Genomic DNA, 12,480 nt, shown 5'->3' on the forward strand with positions numbered 1-12,480 from the left:
CAATGTATGTAAATCACACATATATATTGTCATATGTGTGACTGAGAACAATACTTGTTAAAAACATAAAGTACTTTGAGCTTTTTTGGCAGTGTGAGCTCATGCTTTAAAAAACACATTTTCAGTTCTGAATACAATGATAGATACTTTAAAAAACACTGTATTCTTAAAAATAAGATAAACATCTCTTTAGACCAGAAACAGATGAGAAAACCACAATGGTAGATAAATGGGGGTAAAGTCACAGTCATTTTGTAATTCAGGTATGGGAACAGAAAGGTGCAAAGGTTCAAAACTCTAGTGGGGTAAAAAATGCTCCACCACGAGTAGTGGGAGACCACAGTTCAGACCGGAGTTTTACCTGAATAAAATCAGCGGCTGGGTTTCTGCCACTCATAAAAAGATGCTAAAAAAACTATCTGTACCATCAATGGTACCTAGCTGCAGGAGAGAGGGGATGCATAGAGAGCCAATGAAACCTGACCTAAGCCAAACAGCCCACACAGGTTCTGTGACTGGGCCAAGGATGTCTCCAAAGCCATTCCTGGATGGGAGGAAATCCTGAGATGCCAGTGAAAGAGCTACTTTGGGATTGAACGTCTTGGGGGACTAGTGGAGACAACTGAGAAGGATTGTAAAGAGTGAGAGTGAGAAATACACCTCTTACTCAGTGTGTTGCCTGAAAGCAAAAAATCCAATTAACACTAAAAACAGAAAGCCAACTCAACAATCATGAAATGAATATATTCCTGAGCAAATGCAAATAACAGAATCATCCAAAATTAGTGTAATAAACATATGTTTAATATAAACAATGTGATAAAGGAAAAAACTGTTCATATAAGAGAACAAGAAATTATAAGAACAAATATAGGCAAAAATGAAACAAGAATAGACAGAATGAAAAATGGAAAATATAGAAACAAAACACATAGCCACTAAAAAGATTCAGATGGAATAATAATTTCCCAAAGCCACCCCCAAGAGAATAAGTGTCAAGGACTGTACCCAGAATCCAGTGAAAAGAGATAAAAAGATGAAACATAAAAAAGGGAATTGAGACAAGCATAGCAGTAACATTGAAAGACTCCCCTATGTGTCCAACAAGATTTTCATCATCAGTAGAGTATTAACAGAGAATATTAATGGGAAGTATTTTCAAGGATACTGGCTGGAAACTTTCCAGAATTGGAAGGAAAAAACAAACAAAAGCCTTACATTGAAAGAGCATACCACATGCTCAGCAGGATTTATAAAATAAAAGTAAATCCACACATATATGCACAAAAATAGAACCACAGAACTCCAAAATAAAGATATAAGCTGAATTACCCACAGAGGAGTAACAAGCACTGACAGCAAAATAGTGCAGCAGTCAGACAACAAAAAGAAATAAAAGTTATCCAGACTGGAAGGGAAGAGGTAAAATTATCATTATATACAGATGACACGATACTGTATATAGAAAACCCTAAAGACTCCACACAAAAACTACTAGAACTAATAAATGAATTCAGCAAGGTATCAGGATACAAGATTAACACACAGAAATCTGTTGCATTTCTTTACACTAACAATGAAATATCAGAAAGGGAAAGTAAAAAACAATCCCTTTTAAAATCACATCAAAAAAATAAAATAAAATACTTAGGAATAAATCTGACCAAGTAGGTGAAAGACTTATATGCTGAGAACTATAAAACATTGATAAAGGAAACTGAAGATGATTTAAAGAAATGGAAAACTATCCCATGATCTTGTATTGGAAGAATTAATATTCTTAAAATGGTCATACTACCCAAAGCAATCTACAGATTTAACGTGATCCCTATCAAATTGCCCATGACATTTTTCACAGAACGAAAACAAATAATCCTAAAATTTATATGGAATCACAAAAGACCTAGAATTGCCAAAGCAGTCCTGAGGAAAAAGAACAAAGCTGGAGGCATAACCCTCCCAGACTTCAGACAATACTACAAAGCTACAGTAATCAAAACAGTATGGCACTGGCACAAAAACAGGCATATGGATCAATGGAACAGAATAGAGAGCCCAGAAATAAAGCCACACACCTAAGGTCAATTAATCTTCAACAAAGAAGGCAATGATATATAATGGAGAAAAGACAGTCTCTTCACCAAGTGGTGGTGGGAAAGCTGGACAGCTGCATGTAAATCAATGAAGTTAGAACACTCTCACACTATACACAAAAATAAACTCGAAATGGCTTAAAGACTTAAATAGAAGACAGGACACCATAAAACTCCTGGAAGAGAACATAGGCAAAACATTCTCTGACATAAATCATAGCAATGTTTTCTTAGGTCGTTCTCCCAAGGCAATAGAAATAAACACAAAAATGAACAAATGGGACCTAATCAAACTTATAAGCTTTTGCGCAGCAAAGGAAACCATAAACAAAACGAAAAGACAACCTACAGAATGGGAGAAAATATTTGCAAACAATGCGACCAACAAGAGCTTAACTTCCAAAATATACAAACAGCTCATACAACTAAACAACAACAAAAAAAACAACCCAATCGAAAAATGGGCAGAAGACCTAAATAAGCAGTTCTCCAAAGAAGACATACAGATGGCCAATAGGCACATGAAATGATGTTCAATATTGCTAATTATCAGAAAAATGCAAATCAAAGCTACAGTGAGGTATCACCTCACACCAATCAGAATGACCATCATTAAAAAGTCCACAAACAATATATGCTGGAGAGGGTGTGTAGAGAAGGGAACCCTTCTACACTCCTGGTAGGAATGTAATTGGTACAGCCACTATGGAGAACAGTATGGAGGTTCCTTAAAAAACTAAAAATAGAGTCACCATATGATCCAGCAATCCCACTCCTGGGAATATATCTGGACAAAACTCTAATTTGAAAAGATACATGCACCCCAATATTCATAGCAGCACTATTTACAATAGCTAAGACATGGAATCAACCTAAATGTCCATCAACAGATGAATGGATAAAGATGTGGTATATATGTACAACGGAATACTACTCAGCCATGAAAAAGAATGTAACAATGCCATTTTCAACAACATGGATGAACCTAGAGATTATCATACTAAGTGAAGTAAGTCAGACAGAGAAAGACAAAAATCATATGATATCACTTATATGTGGTATTTAAAATATGATACAAATGGACTTGTTTACAAAACAGAAAGAGACTCACAGACATAGAAGACAAACTTACAGTTACCAAAGGGGAAAAGGGGGGTGATAAATTAGGAGTTTGGAATTAGCAGATACAAACTATATATAAAATAAATAAACAACTAGGTCCTACTGTATAGCACAGGGAACTATATTCAATATCTTGTAATAACCTATGATGACAAAGTATGAAAAAGAATATATGTACATGTATAACGGAATCACTGTATAACTGTATGTATAGCTGAATCACGTATAACTGAATCATTCTGTACACCAGAATCTAACAGACCACTGTAAATCAATTATGCTTCAATTTTAAAATGTTTTTTAAAATAAATGTAATCTAATTATTGGGGGGAAAATATATAGAAGAAAGCACTAATAGCTTCAGAGCAGGAAAAGGATTTCTTACAAAATCAAGCCAAAAGGGAAAAGATGATTTTTGATACAGCTAATTTATCAAAAACCTTTGAACAAATAAAAGGACATAAAGTAAAAAAAATGAGAACCAGACTGGAAAATACAGAGGACTAATATCTATAGCATATACGTAACATATCACAGTTTAAAAATACAAATAACCTAATAGAAAAATAGGCAAAGGAAATGTGCAGACAGTTTACAGAAGAGGAAAATACAAATACCCCAGATTAGATGAATAGATGGTCAAAACTAGTGACTAGGGAAATTTAAATAAAAAAAATTATTTCATATCCAAATTTCTGACAGGTAAAAAGTCACACAATACCAATCTGGGGAGAGAACTTGGGTAATGAAAAGCTCTCATACAATCATTTTGAAGAGTAACATTGACTATGTAACAATGTAGTTAACAACATACATAACTTATAACAAATTCCACTTTCATGTTTATACTTTGAAACTGTATAAGGTAATAAAAATACTGTAATTAGTGTCTTCATATGCATATGAAGACACTAATTACAGTATTTTTATTACCTTAAATTAGAAACAATCTATATTTTCATCTTTTCAGGAATGAATACAAAATGGTGAAGTCACTGTATGGTGATACATAGAACAGCACTTAAAATGAATAATTTAAATCTATATGAAACAATTTGGGAAGACCGTAAAACAATGTTGAATGGAAAAAATAGCTGCAAAATATTAGATACAGGTCTTCCCTGGTGGCGCAGTGGTTGAGAGTCCGCCTGCCGATGCAGGGGACACGGGTTCGTGCCCCGGTCCGGGAAGATCCCACATGCCGCGGAGCGGCTAGGCCCATGAGCCATGGCCACTGAGCCTGCGCGTCTGGAGCCTGTGCTCCGCAACGGGAGAGGCCACAACAGTGAGAGGCCCGCGTACCGCAAAAAAAAAAAAAAAAAAAAGTAATAAAAAGAATTAAAAACAAAAATTAGATACAGCCTGTATCATTAACAAAATTTTCATAAGTATACAAAATGTAAATCGTATTTTTTTTCTGGGTAATATATACAGCAAAGTGATAAAAACTCATGAACAAGATCCATGACTTTGGTTGATACTGGGGAATTATGATGGGAATGTGATTGGAGGAGACAGGATTTTAACTTTATCTGATAATTTTTTTAAAAATCTGAGACAAAACAAAATACTAATATTTGTTAAATTGGGGTATTGGATGCAGAAGTATTTTTTTATTGTCTTTTATACTTATATATATATTTTTCTACACACACACACACACACACACACATGCACACACACATACAATATAGCTTTATATGAGACAGTGATCAGAGAGGGCTTTTCTTCTGTTGTGAATTAATTGTATCTTCCAAGAAATGAAGAGAAAATTCTGATCTCACTTCCAGTTGTGCACAATTTTACCCCACGTTGCTTCTTCCCTTTTTTCAGGATTGGATGCAATGATCAAAACCATCTTTATGCAACAAAAGCAAGAATCAACACGCAGAACTACATCAAACTAAAAAGCTTCTGCACATCAAAAGAAAAAAATAGACAAAATGAAAAGTTAATCTACAGAATGGGGGAAATATTTGCAAACCATATATGGATAAGAGGTTAATTTCCAAAATACACAAAGAACTCATACCACTGAATAACAAAAAGACAAACAATCTGGCTAAAAATTGAGCAGATGAACTGAAGAGACATTTTTCCAAAGAAGACACATAAATGTCCACCAAACAGATGGAAAGATGCTCAACATCACTGATCATCAGGGAAATGCAAATCTAAACCATAATGAGATATCACCTCACACTTGTTACAATGGCTGTTATCAAAAAAAGATGAGAGATAACGTGTTGTCCAAAAATGTGGAGAAAAGGGAACGACTGTGCAGTATTGGTAGGAATGTAAATTGGTTCAGCCACTATAGAAAACAGTATGGAGATTCTTCAAAAAATTAAAAATATAACTACCATATGATCCAGCAATCTCACCTCTAAGTATATGTCCAAAGGAAATGAAAACATGATATCAAAAAGTATTTGGTAGTGTACATATGTCAATACCACTCCCTCACTTCGTTGCTTTGTGACCACTTAGAGGGGTGGGATAGGGAGGGTGGGAGGGAGACACAACAGGGAGGGGATATAGGAATACATGTATATGTATATCTAATTCACTTTGTTATACAGCAGAAACTAACACCACATTGTAAAGCAATTATACTCCAATAAAGATGTTAGAAAAAAGAAAAAGATATTTGCACTCCTATGTTTATTGCAGCATTATTCACAAAAGCCAGGATATGGAAACAACCTAGGTGTCCATCAACAGATGTATGGATAAAGAAGGTGTCACACACACACACACACACACACACACACACACACACACACTGGAATATTATTCAGCCATGAGAAAGAAGGACTTCTTGCCATTTTCGACAACATGGATGAACCTTGAGGGCATTATGTTAAATGTGATAAGGCAGACAGAGAAAGACAAATACTCTATGATATCACTTATGTGTAGAATCCAAAAAAGCTGAATTCATAAAAACAGAGAGTAGAATCATAGTTACCAGAAAATGGGGGGTGGGTGAATTGGGGGGATGTTGGTCAAAGGGTACAAACTTGAAGTAAGAGGATGAATAAGTTCTGGAGAGCTAATGCATGGCATTGTGATTATAGTTAACACTACTGTATTGTAATCTTGAAGTTGCTAAGAGACTTGATCTTAACTTTTCTCACCACAAAAAAAGAAATGATAATTATGTGATGGGACAGAGGTGTCAGCTAACACTACGGAGGTAATCATATTGCAACATATAAATGTATCCGATCAACACACTGTACACCTTAAATTTACAATGTTATACGTCAATTATATCTCAATTAAAAAAAATCTTTACAGTTTGAGCAATGAGCCAAATAAAACAAGATGAAATTTAAAAGGATAAATATAAGGATATGAACTTAGATTTTAAAAAACTGCAGAAGACTAAGATGGGAGAAACATGGCTTAATAGGAGCATATCTAGGTGATTTACTGGACAATAAATTCAGTATTAATCAACAGTATGATGTAAAAAAAATAGTTAATGGAAATTTAAAATGCATTAATAAAAACATGTTTTCTAAAACAAACTGGTGATAAGTCTTCTCTGGGCTGGTTAAATGATTATGTTCAATTTTGGCCCCCATAATTTAAGAACGAAAATGAAATTTGCTTAGAAAACTAGAAGGAGAGTTAAAAAAAAACAAAACTAAAAAGAAAATCTCATAAGAATACTACTCTTAGAACAAAAGTGTTTAAAGGAGATTCATATAATCAGAATCATAATTATCTAGCATTTGAAGTGATACCAAGTAGAAGACAATGTCAGTCTGCTTTGTAAGATCCCAAATGTTAGAAGATGGCTTTATAAACAGAAGCAACTGAGAGAGTTTTGCTTTCACAAATAGAAAGTCTGTCCAATACTCAGGCAAGATCTTAATTTACCTGTGAGGTTAGTATCAAGTCAAGCTTTCTTGAGCATTCAAGCCAAGGCTGGACATTCGGAAAGAGGTTGATCTACAGGGGTCTTAAATTTACATGGATGGTTAGACTGAGAACTGTTGTTAGTTCTGAAGTTACTGTTCTTAAAATGGGCTGCCCAAGCTGAGAACTCTCTTCAAAATACAGTTGGGAGGGAGATGAGGAACCCCTGTTATTTTTTCAATTTGTACTCTTGTCGATCATATTGTCAGTCCTTGAGTATTTCCTGGTATTTCTTCATCTTTTTTGTTTACGTATTGTTTCCCAAGTGGGTTGTAAAACTCTAAGGGGGAAGGAGAGAAAAAATATATTTCTCATATATTGGTTTTCCTGGAATTTAGCAATGTTTTCTGTCAATAGATGCTCATGATATTGTACATCAACTATACCTCAATACAAAATATTAGATGCACAATAAATTTTGAGTATTGATGATGGTGAGTACGAATGATTTCTCTGATTATTAAAAATATCTATTTTCCCAAGGCAGAAATTTGGGAAGTTTTGCAAGTTACCTAAGGCAGAAGCATGGAAGATTTGCATACAAATTCTTATAGCTCTAAGACACATTATTAAGTTTCAACAGGACTCCATGTCCTTTCCCAAATCATCTTTCACAGAGGATGGGAGTAAACTCATATTCAGGACATCTAGAGAATTGAAGCCTGAATGGCCCACTGTAATGTGAACATTTACATTTTATCTTAGATGAAACATTCATACTTTATCTTAGAGACCCACAGAAAATTTGCCTGGTATTTTGATATATTAATGCATAAACATAAGACTAATTATTTTACATATCCTAACTTTAGAAGAAAAAGGATATTCCTATATCTTTCTTAATGGTCAAGTTGCTGCTGCTGTGAGATTACCAATTTTGGAAAATTAGGCTGAATTGGAAAAGAACTGACTCTGCACTCAATATTAGTGATTTATCATCTCACTCTTGGTGTAACAATATTTCTAGAACTCAAACTTAGAAATACACCAATGACAATATCCTCCATCCCCACCGCCAAGCTGCGCTACAATACGGTGATTAAACAACTTCTGGAGTTGGGCTGTGTCCAGATCTTGCCTCTGTCATCAACTGGATGCCCTTTGGTTAGTTATTTAACCTTTTTGTGTCCCAGTGTCCTTATCTGCAGATAATTATTGATTGTAATAGGACACATCAGCACCCCACTACTACTATAAGGGTTAAGTGGATCGAACATGTGAAATACTTGGAAAAAATCCTTGTACATACAGTAAGTACTTAATAGTGGCAGCTCTCTCAAGGTAATGCTGGAGAGCATTGTTCACGATGTCGCCCAAAAGTTGGTGTGATACAATGTTTTCAGGCTACAGATGTTGAAGATTTCCACACTTTCTTCCTGCTGAGAGCTCATTTCACCTCTTATAGGATGGGTTGTACAGTTTTTGTGTCCATTGGTTAGACTCTTTCTAGCTCAGGGATCTACACAAAGGCTTATTCAGTGAAGAAAAATGGTTGGGTTTTCATTTCACCACTAACACTGTAATTTTTATCACATGTAAATGAACCGAGTCTCAAGTGACTCACAGTATCCACAATCAACTCCTACCCCACAATCACACTTCATTATAATTGTAGCCATTTTGTCATGTTTAGTGAAAGCATTCAGTTTTGTCATATAGTTGTTGATTCACTGTTTAGCCCCCAAAAGGTATTTGCTAAATAAGCCAAATTTGTGAGGCCCTTTTTAGCACTGGGATGGACAAGGAAGCAATTCACCACGTACTGATATTTATTCTTAGTTGTGATGTATTTTCCCTGTGAAGGAAAACAACCCACTCCTCAATTTAAAATGTCTGATAACTACCCTGCTTCAGCTAAGCCAGCATATATCTATGTCACGGAGCAAGCTTTCAGTGTCACTTCCTGTCTCATGACTTGTTCATCTAAAAAGATGATGAACTAAAAAGAGTGGCATCCAAACCAGTTTTCCTTTTTTTTTTTTTGCCGGGGGGTGGGTGGTGCGGAGAGGGATAGTTTTTAGTGTGCTGTTTTCAAAAATCACCATTTTATGATTACATTAAACTATGAAAAATTCAAGAAGTAAACTCTTAGTGCATGAAGAGAAAATAATTACTAAAAATAGGACTTGGTCCGCTCTTTTGGTGGTTAGAATCTGGTTCCATCAGTGAATACATCCATGCAGTTCCTTTCCCTTGGTTATCCATGAAGCTTGCTAAAAATGCCACATTATGTTGAGTCAGCAATTCTCCATGTTCATGATACTTTCATACATATTTATAAACACATAAATATGTATCATAACATATAAATATATAAAAAGACTAAAAATTCGTTCCTCCTGTGCTTTCCTCTATCATTAAAGTACAGAATCAGAGCCACGTCAGTCCTCTTTCTGTTTTGGCTCCTGAGCATCTGTCGGACAAGCTGAAAAGCATTATTTGACAGGGCGGTTTGCAAAGGGCACCTTGTGCAGCTCAGCTGCTACGTTTTGTCCCCAGAAGATTCAGCCATTTCCATTCCACAGAACATCACAATTTCTACTCTTGTGATTCTGCACTTCTATCAACTTCCTATTTTCTTCTTTTGACCATGCTTTTTAGAGTGTTGCAGTAAGAGAGATCTGGACTGGAGTCACAAAGGGCTGCCTTGTACTGGCCACAAGGCATTAAGTTACTTAACTTCTGCCTCAGTTTGTAAAATGGGGAGTGATACTTCACGCAGTAGTTGTAAGGATAGAAAACATATATATTGCTATTATAACGACTAACTTTAGCAGTGTGCCAGGGAAACAGCACTCAATAATCTGTAATCACAATCATTGTTCCTATTATTATTACCTCTAGACCTGTCTTCATATATATATATATATATTTTTTTTTTTTTTTTTTTTTTGCGGTACGCGGGCCTCTCACTGCTGTGGTCTCTCCGGTTGCGGAGCACAGGCTCCGGACGCGCAGGCTCAGCGGCCATGGCTCACGGGCCCAGCCGCTCCGCGGCATGTGGGATCTTCCCGGACCGGGACACAAACCCGTGTCCCCTACATCGGCAGGCGGACTCTCAACCACTGCGCCACCAGGGAAGCCCCTGTCTTCATATTTATTTACCAAAAAATACCTGATGATTTTCTTCAAAATTGTATGATGCGTTTTTAAATATAACTGCAAAGATGATAGATTTACTTGGCAGTTGCCAAGGTTCTCATATGAAGAGTTAAAACTTGGGCCCTTGCCATTCAAAATGTGGGCTGTGGGCCAGAAGCATCACATTCCCTGGGAGGTTCATAGGAATGAGGATGTCAAGTCCCACCTCAGATGTACTGGATCTGATTTTGCATTTTAACAATACAGAACAATACGGACTTACAAGTGATGGATATACATTAAAGCCGGTTCAGGCCACGCTAAGCTGTGAACTTGAGGCATCGTGATCAGTGTGTAGAGGTATATTCATGAGAGTTGGAAAGACATCGTGTATTCTAGGGAAGCACCCGGTGGAAGGAAAGACCACAGAAGGCTTGCTGAACTGCTCCCCCGTCAGGTTCATTCACTTGCCGTCCTCTCTCTGTCTCCTTTCTCCCCGCTCAGTGTCACACAGTACTGTGTACCTTCCACTTTGAGCTGTGATTGTGTACAAGCCTGTTTATATTAGAACCGGGCTCTGACATCGTAAAGAGTCTCACCTGTTTTGGTATCCCCAGCAGCTGGTGGAGATGCTTCCTCACGGCAATCTTTGCAGACCCTTCCAGCCTGTGGGAAGGTGCCCAGCACTGCTTGACCTTCTCTGACCTGTAATTCCATGTTGTTTTATAGCTTTGCCATTTGTGAGTTTTTCCTACAAGACTGTGAGCTCTTTGAGGGCAGAGTCTGGGCCATTTACCTTGGTACTTTTGATACACATGAAATAATACTTATGTGTTTCAGTTAAGATTCCACTAAGAACTGATACTTTGTGAGCTGGAGCAGGTCATAGAAACAACCCTCTATTTTGCTCCGAGGGAAAGTGTTAATTTAATGAGGAGAAATTTCTCTCATAAAGTTTATCCCCCTTTTGTTTCTTCTTAAAATGTTGGTACCTACTCATGTTTGTGTATTTTGGAATCTAATATAAGCCAGTACTTAATTCCATACATAAATGTAAAATTTAGCTATTTTGATGCTAATATCATCAAAATGATAGGTGGTAAAAAGCACCATATTTTCCAGGAATTTCACCACGTACATAAGCTTGAGAACCAGTGAGGTCAGTCAACACTTGTTAAATGAGTGAAACAGAGAAAGAGAAGGCTTTTCTAGCATGAGAGAGTAGATAGATTCTCTGACAGAGGCCAGAGTTGCACAGTTAAAATGAAGGGGAAGGTTATTCAATTCCTTGGTAATTTCAGAAATTCTAGAAGACCAATACAGATAAAGTAGCACTTTTAAAAATCCAATCTTGGGCTTCCCTGGTGGCGCAGTGGTTGAGAGTCCGCCTGCCGATGCAGGGGATACGGGTTCGTGTCCCGGTCCGGGAAGAGTCCACATGCCGCGTGTGCGCCGAGAAGCTGGGTCCCGTGAGCCACGGCCACTGAGCCTGCGCGTCCGGAGCCTGTGCTCCGCAACAGGAGACGCCACAACAGTGAGAGGCCCGCGTACCAGAAAAAAAAAAAATCCAATTTTTGCCTCATTCATTCAGGCTTTGCTTTAGTTTAGAACAGTAGCATTAGCTTAAGGTAAATGTTTCAGAAATGGGACCAAAACTACATTACAGTAAGAGCAACTTTGTCATAAACACTGCCTGGTGACAGTGAGACTCCTTAGCATGGTCTATTGCCGTCATTGTGCCATTCTAGAATATACCAGTGATTAATATGCAGTCATAATGTGTTTACTTAGGAAAGTACTGATAGCACTTTCTTCTCTGTGACATACTCATTTTGAGATTCATCAAACTGGTTTGCAGAGAGCAGACATGCTCATTAATTCAATTCACATAAAGAAGATAAGCAAGTTAACATAAGGAAAGAAAAAAAAGACTTAAAATGTGAAAAGAAAAAGAATTCAGTAGAGAAAACAAAATCACAACATTTGGAAAAAGGGTGTGCCAGAGACTGTTTCTCCTAATAGTAATTATTCGTGTAATTATTTAAGATAGTTACAGAAGCAGGGATAATTGCTGTGGAAATTCAACATAGAGCACTGTTTATATAAACACATTAAATGGGAATAAAGAGAATAATGCCACGTGGAAGCATCCCCAAAAGGATCTAAAACATACAAAATATATCCCATTTATGTTTGTGTTTAATGTTGTATCCCTGTATGTTATTCAAATCTTTTTCTGCAACTAAGCCAGTGT

General features: G+C 36.7%; 1 protein-coding gene across 1 annotated transcript in view; it reads right to left on the reverse strand.

Moving 5' to 3' along the window:
* RGS17 (regulator of G protein signaling 17) overlaps window positions 1-12,480 on the reverse strand; it is an 82,355-nt gene that overhangs the window by 30,111 nt on the left and 39,764 nt on the right. The window lies entirely within an intron of this gene.

This window comes from Monodon monoceros, unplaced genomic scaffold (assembly GCF_005190385.1).
Source record: "Monodon monoceros isolate NGI ecotype Baffin Bay Population unplaced genomic scaffold, NGI_Narwhal_1 Super_Scaffold_15, whole genome shotgun sequence".
In the NCBI taxonomy this organism is placed as follows: domain Eukaryota; kingdom Metazoa; phylum Chordata; class Mammalia; order Artiodactyla; family Monodontidae; genus Monodon; species Monodon monoceros.